Below are 12,846 nucleotides of genomic sequence, written 5' to 3'. Positions count from 1 at the left end.
CCAGTAGGAGGGGGTGTCAGCGAGTCTGTAAACGCTAGGAGTGTGTATGCGTGTCAGCCTGGTGGCGTGAGTGCGGCTGACGGGTGCTTGTTTTTGTTTTGAAAGCGCAGTGAGATTGTGGCGGGCTTTTCTGAATGAGCCTTCCTCTCCCTCCGCTCTCCTCCCTACCCCTTCGCTCCCCGTCCGTCCCCGGCTGGCTCCGCTCGGCTCGGCTCCTGAGGTACCCTGCCTTGACCCCTGCGGGGCAGGAGTCAGGTTCGTCTAGCTCTTCAGCTTGGTGCTGGGGGCCCCCAGGGGCGCTGGGGGGAGGGGGCTCACTCCCCCGCTAGGCTGTGCTGGGTTGGACTGGGTTGGGCCGTACGGCACAGCGTCGCACCGCACGGCACGGCACAGCTCCGGCACTGGACTGCGCCCGGCCGTGTGCCAGCCCAGCCCCGGCGCGCGTCGGCTCCGGCTCCGGCCCGGCCCGGCTCGGGCTCCTGGCCTCGGCGGGGCGCCATAGCCCTCACTGCACCAACGCCGCCGCAGCCGCCGCCGCCGCCTGGCCTGTGAGTGTGGCTGAGAGCTTACATACGAAATGACTCGGGGCAGGGCTGTTGAAGAAGACTGGCTTTCCCGGGATGTTGGTCAAGATGAAAAGCGCCTGCAGTATGTCTTTAAACTTGAGCCTTCAGAATGCCTACGATCTGAAAAGTCGAGCTCTGGGAATGAATGAAGGTTTGGAAGAACTTTCTATGGGCTTGGTGTCTGGGAGCCCACGAGAATAGAGAAGCTGTGGGGTTTGACCCCACCACTTAGAAGACAGACTTGACGGTCAATTTCCTTCGCTCTCACTGATTGGTTCTTTTCTCTTTAGCCAGTTCCTCAGGACAGAGTAAATATGTAGATGAATCCAATAATATGAGGATTTTTCCTTTCTCTGCAATCCAGACTCTTTCTAAAAGTGGTGATGATCTTGTACATCACCGTCGCAGCTGATTACCACTTAACCGAGGAATGCTGAAATGTCACAAATCCACTTGTAACTACTCCCACTGTTGTTCGAGGTAGGTAGGATCTCTGCTTTCTGCGTTTAGAATATCTGCCTTCCTAAACTCTGACCTGAGAGGCATCATCAGTCTAATTGGATGTCTTTGCTTGGTTGAATGCATCCTGCTTCCTTAGCCATCGGAAATTACAAAATCAGATTTTTGGTAAATGTCATAACTTAGTAGTGTAAAGGTTATTGATCAAATGAACCCTTTATTCGTCCTGCCTGATGGAGTCATTCTAAAGGTTCCCATATAAAAACTTTGTTAGAAACGGAGCCGAGGAGAGAGCCCAAGCAAGAGAAGGGTTACTGTCTGAGAGTCATGTGTTGGTAGCAAAGATGGTTTCATGGTGAGCATTTTCAAGATAATTATTATTATTTTAGGGCTGGAATTGAACTATGGGCAATAAGCTTATGTTGATCTCATTTAGTATGGGATTTTTGGGGAGTGGTAATGTTTAACATTCTAGAGACAGCATTTATTTACTGAGTATTTGTTTTGCCAATAAAACTTTAGTTTACTTGTGAAAATAAGCACAAGTCCCCGGACTTAACAAATAATGAATTTGTATTTATTATGAAACAATGAATTTATGACCAATAATGAATACTCATGACTGATTAAGTTGTAAAGAGTAAAGTAACCTAAGAGTAAAGAACCTAATCTCATTTGCTCTTGATTGATCTTAAGAAAACAAATTTAGAAAGCAATCCTTTAGTAAATAATTAGTGCTCTGTGTTTTTCTATACTATTTTTTCCTAGCAAAATATGTAATTTTAAATACCTAGCAGGTTTTTCTTTAACTTGCTGGTACAAGACTAAGTTTGTGTGTCTTTAATACCCACCACTACAGTACTTCAATATGCAAAGCAAGAGAGCATTGAGAGGTCACAGATAATGAAAAGAATGTTGGCCTACACTTTGGGAGAGTGAAAGGAAGGAATGAGTAAAAGTGGAAATTTAGGGTGAGTAGTAACAGATTTGATCTCTATATAATCCACATATAAGGAATTCATGTTCAGAATGCCTCCAAGGTCCCTTCCAGCGGTAAGACTGGAAAGTCTCTGCATAAGTAGTCTCTGCATAAGTGCATGTTTGTTGTTGTTTTTAAAGTTGTTCTCAGTTTAGCCCCCAAATGTCAAGGCTTGTGTCCAGATGCTCACTTTCGGAGTTGTTATGGCAGTATTTGGGGGTGGTTGTTGTTTTGATCACACTGTTTGTGAGCTTCTGAAGTTGTAATACTGTCCCTACAGGCTGAGCTGTGTGAATTCATTGGCTTTACTTTATCTAAGTGTTGGTGTTTTTTTCCTTAAATAAGAAAAAATAAGAGGGGAAATTCAAACATTTTCGGGTATTGTACAGACTTTGCAGAGAAACTCAAGAAAGACCATCTTGAGATTCTGTCAAGCTGGCTACAGTTCTTCAGTTGTTGCAGTGGTAATAGGTTTTCTGGAAATCTTTTGTTCATCCCAAATAATTATTTCTCTGCAATATGCATTTTCCCTCCTCTCTGTTCTTTGTGCCTTTTACTTGCATTCTTACATTTAAATGGTTCTCTTTTCCTCTGGTGAGTCAATGTTATTCATCCAATATTTATGCTTCATGAATCTCTACAAAAGCAGAACTGCCCTGAGAGATGCCAAGTGGCCTGTGCAAAATCCTCTTCTGACTGGCAGCTGTGGAATAAGAAATGTGTGGTGAAATTTACTTTAGGGTGAATTTCTTTGTATTTCAAGGTTATGCAGTCACTATCAATGAAATTCCGTGAAAGCTGATGGGAGAGGGAGCCCTGCTGAGATACACTCAGTTACAGCTAAGATTTCATATTAAAATTAGTCCTATTTACATTTAGGAAGAGCTTACAAGAGTACTGGATGACACAGACAGGCATAATGTCTGCATTAAGAGTGACACTGCAAAAATGTCTGGAAGAGATAACTCTCTCCTTGATGTCAGTTAGTCTTGTTTTCTCCTCAAGTCGATTATAAGCCCATTGCCCTTAGTGGGGAAGAAATCATGCCTTATTTATTTCTATCCCTCGAAATGCCTAGCACAGTGCTGGCACATAATAGGCCCTTCAGAATGACTTTTAGACTTACTGGAGCTAAGGAGTGGCCACTGTCATTTTGTGTATACCAAAAAACCTGGCACAGAGAAAAGTGTCTGAAAAGGTACTTGCCATAAAACACTGAAATCATACAAGAAATAAATGATGGCTGGGATTTTCACAAAAGAGATGATGCCAACACAAGCTTGTTTGATTTCAAGTTTTCTACATCTCACAGTATTTCCAGAGATAGAACTTTAGACAGTGTCACAGTCCAACCTTCTGGAGTTGGGGGGTGAGAGGATATTCTCCTGTAGCTTGAACATTCACTCATAGGCCCAGTGAAATAGAGGGCAGTATTCCAATAGTTTCTTTGATTAGAGGAACTGTGTAAGAATTAAGTTCCCACTGGATTTGTTGACATTGTTATTCATGATGCGGAAGATGGTAGTAATGGCAGCTTCTCGTCATGTGACACTTTAAGCATTGTAAAACACTTTACATATATTTATTCCTTTCCACCCAGTAGATGTTTATAGAGTCCTTGCAGTGTGCCAGGTACTGTGAGAGGGACTGGGGGTCTTACAGGAGTGAGGTTGCAGGGTCTAAACCTAGGATTTCATTGATATAAGAGAATTCCTTGTATGGAGACTGTCCACCAAGGTAGATCAGCAACTACTATTTAACGTAAAGTCTTAGAGGATTACCATGGCACTTGCCCATGGTCATACAATCGATATACATCAGGGGAAGGACTTGAACTCATATCATTCTTACCTCAAGACCAGCCCTCTAGCCACTATACCAAGGGCCTCTCTAGAGAAGCTATAGCTGTATAAAAAATGTAGATGCCATCTCTGTCTACCTCTCTACTGCCCTCTATCTCATTTGAGATTGGCAAGGCAAATAATCTTTCTGGTACTCCAGGTCCTGATCTGTAAAATAATAGGGTTGAGCCCTTCCAAATCTAAATCCTTATTTGTAAGGAAGTTAATCAAGTTTATTCATCTGTAAAATGAACCTCTCAACAATCAGTCAACAAGCATTTAAGCCCTTGCTACATGCCAAGCTCTGTACTAAGCCCTGAAAATACAGAGAAAAGCAAAAATACATTCCTTGCCCTCCCTCAAGGACCTTCAGTTTTAATGGGGAAGACAACATACAAATAACTAGGTCCATAAAAGGTATAGACAGCATCGGTAGAAGGAAATCTGAGGGGACTGAGAAAAGACTCCAGCAAGCAGGTGGGGTTTTTTTTTCAGGACAGAGTCTTAGGGTATGCCCACAGTTAATGAGGGTGACATTTTTTTTAAGTTTTGAGTTCCAAATTCTTTCCCTTTCTCCCTCTCTCCCCTCCCCCCTCCCTGAGATGGTAAGCAGATACAGGTTATACATGTGCAATTATGTAAAACATTTCCAAATTAGTCATTTTGCACAGGAAGATTCGGACAAATAAAAAAAAAGGAAAGTCTGTATTCAATCAATATCTGTTCTTTCTCCGGAAGTGGATAGTATACTTCATCATTAGTCCTTTGGGATTGTCTTGGATCATTGTATTGCTGAGAACAGCTAAGTCATTCACAATTCTTCATCAAATAACATTGTATACAAAGTTCTCCTGGTTCTGTTCACTTCACCTTGCATCAGTTTATGTAAGTCCAGGTTTTTCTGAAAACATCCTGCTTGTCATTTCTTATAGCACAATAATATTCCATTACAATTATATATCACAGCGTGTTTGACCATTCCCCAATTGATAGGAAGTAGGTGGAATTTGAAGTGAGTCTGAAAAAAAGCCTGGGAAACTAAAAAGCAATAGGGAGAGTAAGGGGACCAAAACATTCCAGGAATAAGGGGCAGCTAGTGAAGAAGCAAAGATAGGAGATAGAGTATTGTGTTTGAGGACCTGGAAGTAGGCTAGTATAGCTGGATGATTGAAAGAATGAAGGGGGGTAAAGTCTAAGTCTAGAAAGGTAGGAAGGGATAAGATTACAAAGAGCTTTAAATACCAAACCAAAGAGTTTCTATTTGATCTGGGAGGTAATAGGGAGACACTGAAGCTCCCTGGGGTGGGGGTGGGGGACATGGTTAGACCTATACTTCAGAAAATCAACTTGGCAGCTGACTAGAGGATGGCTTGAGGGGGAAAGAGAGTTGAGGCAGGGAGCCCCATTTGAACTATTGCAGTATTCCAGGCAAGAGGAGATGGTGGCCAGATCTAGGGTTGTAGATGTGTGAGGAGAGAGAAGAGGACACGTACCAAAAAATGTTGGGAACATAAAAAAGACAAGATTTTGGCAGAAGATTGGATTTTGTGAGGAGCTGAGAGTAAGGAAGTAAGTAGGATGCCCATAAGCCAAGGTAAAAGGGAAGTTTAGAAGAGGGTAGGGTTTGAGAGGAAGAAAATAAGTTCTGTATGAGGGATGTTCAGTTTGAGATATCTATTAAATAATCCATTTAAGAACTCCAAAAGGCATTTGGTCTTGTAGCTCAGGAAAACCTAGATCTAGATATGTAAATATGGGACTCATCAGCACAAAGATGATAATTGAACCTATGGGAACTGATGAGGTCACCAAGTGAAATAGAAAAGAGGTTTGGGACAGAGCCTTGGGGTGTGCCCACAGTTAATGAGGGTGACGTGGTTAAAGAACCAGCAGAAGAAACTGAGAAGAGACAGATGGATAAGGGGAGAATCAGGAGAGAGTCATGCCACAAAGAGCAAAGAGTATCCGTGAGGTGATGAACAGTATCAAAAGCTGCAGAATGTCAAGAAGGTTAAGGATTAAGAAGAGGTCATATTAGATTTGGCATTAAAAAAAAAAAAACTTGGTAACTATGGAGAGGGAAGTTTCAGTTGAATGATGAAGTTGGAAGCCAGACTGCAGAAGTTTTAGAAAAGAGTAGGAGGAGAGAAAGTAGAGGATTCCAGTTAGACAGCTTCCTCAAGGAATTTAGCCATAGAAGGGAAGAGAGAAATAGGATGTTAAGTTTCAGGAGTGATAGGATCAAGTGAGGGTTTTTAAGGATGCAGATGTGGGAATGTTGGTAGGCAGTAGGAAAAGAGCCAGAAGTTAGGGAGAAATTGAAAATAAGAGAATGGGGATGATACTTGGGGCAATCTCCTTAGAGAAGAAAAGAGGGAATGGGATGAAGGACGTGTGTAGAAGAGTTTGTGTGTGGATAGATGTGTCTTGATTTTACCAGGTCATTTCACCTTAGAGGACTTTTCATGAAGCTAAAGAGATGTTTTTTGGTCTTTAAAAGCCTATTAGAGGGGCGGCTAGGTGGCGCAGTGAGTAGAGGCCTCGGAATCAGGAGGACCTGAGTTCAGATGTGGCCTCAGACACTTGACACACACACAAAAACCTAGGCGTGTGACCTTGGGCAAGTTACTTAACCCCAATTGCTCTCCAAAAAGCAAAAAATAAAAAGCCTATTAGATCCCAAAAGCCAGTATCATGTCTTCCCAAGCCCCTCAAGTCTCTAAATGTGCCACTGTGAGCCACATCATCAGTGCCTTTGGAAGGAGAAGGTACCAGAACCTGCCAGTCTTCAACCCTTTTCACCAGATACTGGATTGGATGATGCCCAAATTCCAAAGCTTGTTTGATAAAATCTGATTCAAGCTCTTAGTATAAAAACTTTACTTTAGATGAATAAAGAACTCATGAAAATTCCCTCTTATTTTTTCTGTTGAGATTATCAGTTCCTTTCTCTCTAACTAGGATCAATAGCCCTGACAGTTTTCTCTATCAGGAAGTCCTGCCCATTGGTATGAAATACTGGAAGGTCTCTGATATACTCTCTGTTATATTTCAAAAGTTTGGCTGTAAACCAATTATTTGAAACTAGAATTCATTTTCCAACAAAAATGATAACATTAATGGTGGATATATTGCTGGACTAGCCCATAGAAATTGATTTAACCCATAGCAAAATACTGTATCTCTTCAATGAAGAACAGTAGCAAATACCACAATGCTGGTAATTGACCAAAAGAGTGAAATAAATCTAATTAAGAAATAGCTTATTTCTAATGCTAATGCTTTAGGAAAGACAGCTTCACCTGGAGGAGGATAAGAAGGTAGAGAGAGACAGCTATGGAGATTTTGAAGGGTACTTAGAGATAGGTGCAACAACTTTGGAGGTTGATGGTCTTTTGTCAGAATTGAATCTGAGCTGGGTCACAGGTTCTCCTGACTTCCAGCCTAGAGTTTTTGGAGAGAGATAAACGGCTCTTTGCCAGATCACTTTACTGTAGATGGTGGGAGATCTTTAATAAATGAATGAATGAATGAATGAATGAATGAATGAATGAATGAATGAATAAATGAATGAATAAGGGCCACTGGTGTTTCCAGGTATCTGGAGTCCTCCTGAGCCCAAGCCCCTTTCAAAGGCATAAGCTCTGAAGAAAGAACAAAAAAAAAGGAAACTGTAAAGCCAAGGAAGCCTCTGGGTACTTCAGGAGGTACTCCCAGATTTGGGAATGGTTGGGGGGGTGTTGGAGACAGTTCATTCCACCATGATTGAGTCATGCTATTCCTAGGGAGACCTAGAATACCAAAAGAATTTCCTGAAATTCCAAGTGGTAACGGAGTTATAGCTATTGTTAGCTAATGTGATAGCTCTTAATCCACCTTTGGAGAAATGTGATTCTTAACTGAGCAAGGTTTACAAGTGGTATAACTTGATAGTCTAATATTTACTATCTAGTATGTAATAAAAGCCCATTGAGAATCATATATTTAAGTAATTTCATTATTAATATTAACTTGCATAATTTTATAGTACTAATACAATCATATTTATTTTTAAATTTCATAAAGTGTGGACTTGTCATAATTTGGAAAGAACCTCCCTTCTTTTATTCCCCTGGATTCTAGCTCTAAAGAGAAAACAATTTCACACCACCCTGAAGCAATTTCGGTGTTGAAAATTCAATTCCAGAACTAAAATGACCAGGTACAAGACCTACTTTTGAGAAGATAAATGCCACTGGACTCTCCTAGGCTGTGACTCTCACACAATTTAGCAACAACAGGAGCTTTTCTGCAGACGGTGGCCCTACAATTAGCTCCAAGATCATGGCGCTGCCACCAAACAACCCTCTAAATAATGGATGAGGAAGGAGCATATTAAAGATGCCCAAGCCCAGGCTTTGTCAATCAGAGCCTCCATAAAAGCCACTAGGACCCTGGCACAAAGAGCATTTGTTATGAATAGGAATTACAGCAGGGACAGCAACCAGGATTATTTTTGCATTTGCTTCTAAGGTACAATGGAATATTTTATTAGAAGACATTGTTATTGTTTTTCTTTCTGGTATTCTTACTCCCTCCCTTCTGCCCTCTTACTCCAGATCCTATACTAAAATAGCATAGCTATCCTTTCCATGACAGAATTTAATGTGAAAGGTACCATAACAATTGCTACCATGAAGAATTATTATAAATCAGATGATTCCATATATAGCAAATGGGAAGTATGGAGGTAATCATCAGATAGCTTAAAGTGCATAGACCCTATTACCTTTATTTAAAAACCTTCCCCAACCTTATCTTACTTAGAAAGTATGTGACTTGGGGCAGCTAGGTGGCGCAGTGAATAGAGCAGTAGCCATGGAGTCAGGAGGACCTGAGTTCAAATCTGACCTCAGACACTTAACACAAAAAGTAGCCATGTGACCTTGGGCAAGTCACTTAACCCCAATTGCCCTCCAAAAAGCAAAAAAAAAAAAAGTATGTGACTTAAAAGCTATAGTAGACTTTCAAGTGATATAACACCACTTCATCTTCCCTTGAATGTCTTCAATATTCCAATGTCTCAAATACTCCAATTCCAATGTAGCCTTCTTCTCTTCCTCTTAGAGTAGCTTGGGATTTATTTGTTCCTTTTGTTTTTCTTTTTTGAACTTTGTCCCATGGGATCCAAGTTTTGCAAGGATTATTTAGGGGTTTTTTTAATTGGAGTTAGGCCATAGGTTAATCAATGAACATTTTCATATTTTAAGTTCATGAGGATTTTTTTGTGACTCTAGTATTTTTCTCTTTAAATCATATTCTCATCTTTTCTCTTTAAAACACATTCTCATCTTTATCTTATCATGGTATATTTGTTCTCAAATATGATCAAGAACAGTATGAAAAAGTGAATAGTGAAAGTAACAACAGGCAAAAACTATATCACATTTGCTCTAATAGGACTCGAAGAAGAAACAACAAAAAGAAGGAAATGTAAATACCCTTCATCTGTCTATTATTATCTGTTTATTTTAATATTAATACTTAATATCTAAAGTCATATTTTTCTTAATCCTCCTACATTTAATATGAATTACTGGTGAGAAACCAGTATAAAATTTTAATGACTTCTGCTTCCTATTACTGAAGTAGGCCTAACCTGTGTCTGCCACAGTTGTTTGCCAGTCACAAAGTGGGATCCAGCAAATAGTACAAAGTGAAGAGGGACAAGAAGATCTTTTAGATAAGTGGTGTCAAACAAACTCAAATAGAAAAAAGGGATCACTAAACCATGCATAAGGGTCCCTACAGGAAGCATGTTGACTTGGAAAGCTACATATTAATGTTATCTTTGCTCTATTGTGTTCTCATTTATTTTGTTAAATAATTCCCAGTCACATTTTAACCTGGTTTGGGAGGATTGCGGTCCTCATGCCACCAGAAGGCTTCATGTTGGATCCCTCTGATCTGGATGATCTATCTGGTCTGTAGGTGACATTGTACTGATTGTATCAAGTTCCAGATCCTTGTAGAAATGAGATCCATAATCACTCAAAAGAATTCATCCTAATTAGCTATATAGGAAAGAGGCAAATCAGGGAAGAATGCCTATTGTTTAAACTCTGATATGAAGTTGCATAGACAACATATATTTTGAACAGTTGCTTCAAAAGGACAATGAGCTAGGACCAAAATTTAATAGAATGGGAAGTATAGGCTAGAGTTCCTTTAGAAAATTGTGCATGTATTTGAGCATATCATATATGTATATGCATACATATGTGTTTTGTATGTGTTTATATGAATCCATGTCATACTTCCCTAGAATGTAAGCTCCCTGAAGGAAAGGCATGTTTCATGTTTGCCTTTGTATCCCCAACACCAAGCACAGTGCATGGCACAGAGTAGGCATTTGACAAGTGTTTGTTCATTGACTGATGAACAAAAACATCATCTGTGGAAAAATGGCAAAATTTCTGACCTAAATCTCCTAAATCTGAAGATTTTAGCAAACTGTGCTAAAAAAAATTTATGAGTCCATAGCAACCCAGGTCAAAGTAGGCGCTGCCCTGGTCAGACCACATCTAGAGGACTGTGTTTTATTCTGCATATTACTCCTTAGAAAGAATACTAACAAATGAGAGTAATGACAAGAGTGAGGGGATTGGAGCTCATGAATACTGGTTACAGGGTTTCTAATAAAACATTTTTAAGTGATCAAAAGAAATGGGACACAACCTAGAGAAAACTGGCAAGGAGGGTTAGGGGATGATCACCATCTTCAAATATTCAAAGGACTATCACGGAGAGAAGGGATTGGGCCTGTTCTGCTTAGCTACAAAGGGCAGAAGTAGGAGCAGTGCATAGAATCTGTAGAGACGTTGATTTCAACCTGATGTGAGGGGAACTTTCCCAATAGATTGTCCAAAAGTAGACAGGGCTACTTCAGAAGGGAGTATTAAAGCAAGAAGTAAATGACCACTTCTTAAAGATATTGTGGGGGGGGGGGGTTCCTGTTCAGATAGAGACAGAGATAGATATGTGTGTGTATACATACACATATACATGCATACATACATGAGATTAGATTATCTCTTGAGGTCCTTCTCAACCATAATATGCTGGGATTCTCTGATAGGCTATGTGTGACCTTCTTTGGCTAAGAAAGGCATTTTGGATAAGAGCCCCCAAATATGCAACAATGAGAATAATTACCAACAGAATCAATGACGGGTTTAGAAAATATCTTAATAAGTATGCAAGAAGTGAATTATTTATTTGGATAGATCTATGATCTTAGTAGAAGGGGTTTCCTTCATTGGTAAAGATAACATCCTCCATGTCATGCCATCCTGAAACTCTTATCCATGCCCTGCCATAAATTCTTCCTAGACTGTCCCCCCCCGCACCCCCGCAATATGCCACATGATATTCTGCCCTACCACTTTGGATAGATCCATCGTCTTCTGATGTGTAACTATAAGGTAATGAGACTTACTTTTTAAATAAATATAGCAGAATTGATTCTAAAGCATCAAGACCTATGTATCCAAATGAGAGCACAGTCACCTTTGGGTGCTATGAACCTCTTTCAAAGATGTTGTCCTTGCTTTAAAAGAATTTTTTTATATAAGTTCTTGTTTACAACTGACTTAAGAACCAGAAGCATAGTCTTGAATATCTTTTTTTTTTCAAATGTTTTATTAACTTCTGATTTACACCATTCATTTCCACCAGATTTTGAGTTACAAGTTTTCTCCCTGTTTTTCCCCTATCCACTGCCCCTAAATAGCAGTCCCACAGGATATCCCCTCCTCCAATCTTCTCTCTCCCATATTTTCTCCCATACCCCTTTCGACTTTTCCAGAGGATCTCTATGCCCCAGTGCCTGTATATCTTATTTCCCAATCACATGTAAAATACTATTAATAATAGTATATATAGATATAGATATTTGAGTATTTGATTTTAAAACTTTGAATTCCAGATTCATTCCCTTCCTCCCTTGTCACCCACCCTTACTGGGAAGATAAGCAGTTCAGTATAGTTTGTACTTATGTGGCTAATGCAAAACAATAACATAGTGGATATATTGTAAAAGACTGACTATATTTCCCTCCCTCCTATCCCACCTCCCACTTGTTCTATTCTCTACTTTGATCCTGTCCCTTTTCAATAGTGGGTGCTTCCAACTTCCCTCCCCCCGAGCCTGCCCTCCCTTCCATCATCCCCCCTTTCATCCCGTTCCCCCCCGGTACTCTCTTGGAGGGTTAGATATCCTATTTAGTGTGTATTTCATTCCCTCCTCAAGTCAAATTCAATGGAAATAAGGTTGACCCATTCCCTTTTGCCTTCCTATTCTTCCCCTCCATTGTAACCATTTTCCCTTGCCTCTTCTATATGAGATAATTTACCCCATTCTGTCTCTCCCCATCTCCTCTCATTATATTCTGCTCTCACCTCTTAATTTCACCTTTTAAGTATCATCCCTTCCTGTTAAGTTGGTCCTGTGCCCTCTATCTATGTATACCTGTAAACATATATGCACACATTCACATATGTATTCATATGCCCATATACCCTCATATATAGACATATTATATATATATACATATATATATATATTTCTATTCCCTTCAACTACTGAGAAAACTTTCATAAGTTACAATTATTGTTTTTCCATGTAGGAATGTTAATAGTTCAACTTTGATAAGTTCCTTATGATTTCTTTTCCCTGTTTACCTTCTCATGCTTATCTTGCTTCTTGTATCTGAATGTCAAATTTTCTATTCAACTCTGTTTTTTTCAGCAACAATACTTGAAAGTCCTCTATTACATTGAATGACCATATTTTCTCCTGAAACATAATACTCAGTTTTGCTGAGTAGATGACTCTTGGTTTTAATCTCAGCTCCTTTGACCTCCGGAATATCATATTCCAAGCCCTTCAATCCCTCAGTGTAGAAGCTGCCAGATCCTGGGTTATCCTGATTGTGTTTCCACAATATTCAAATTGTTTCTT

The 12,846-nt window shown here is 39.9% G+C and overlaps 2 protein-coding genes across 7 annotated transcripts in view; both read left to right on the top strand.

Annotated features, from left to right (window-relative positions):
• VAMP3 (vesicle associated membrane protein 3) overlaps positions 1–12,846 on the top strand; it is a 166,872-nt gene that overhangs the window by 79,602 nt on the left and 74,424 nt on the right. The gene's annotated exons all lie outside the window — the stretch shown is intronic.
• Positions 1–12,846, top strand: part of CAMTA1 (calmodulin binding transcription activator 1) — an 894,751-nt gene that overhangs the window by 823,873 nt on the left and 58,032 nt on the right. Inside the window, exon 1 of one of the 6 annotated variants that reach the window (XM_069079393.1) lies at positions 477–1,046. The exons of the other annotated variants lie outside the window; for them this stretch is intronic. The gene's annotated coding sequence lies outside the window, so the exon portion shown is untranslated. Of the gene's footprint in view, positions 1–476; positions 1,047–12,846 lie in introns of those variants that run through there. 6 annotated transcript variants of the gene reach the window in all.

The sequence above is a fragment of the Petaurus breviceps genome, unplaced genomic scaffold, assembly GCF_028583685.1.
Source record: "Petaurus breviceps papuanus isolate PSGF00001 unplaced genomic scaffold, PetGlider_PUasm1.0 91041, whole genome shotgun sequence".
Lineage (NCBI taxonomy): Eukaryota > Metazoa > Chordata > Mammalia > Diprotodontia > Petauridae > Petaurus > Petaurus breviceps.
The sequence above is the reverse complement of the archived record's forward strand: the minus strand, read 5'-3'. Positions and strand labels throughout refer to the sequence as shown.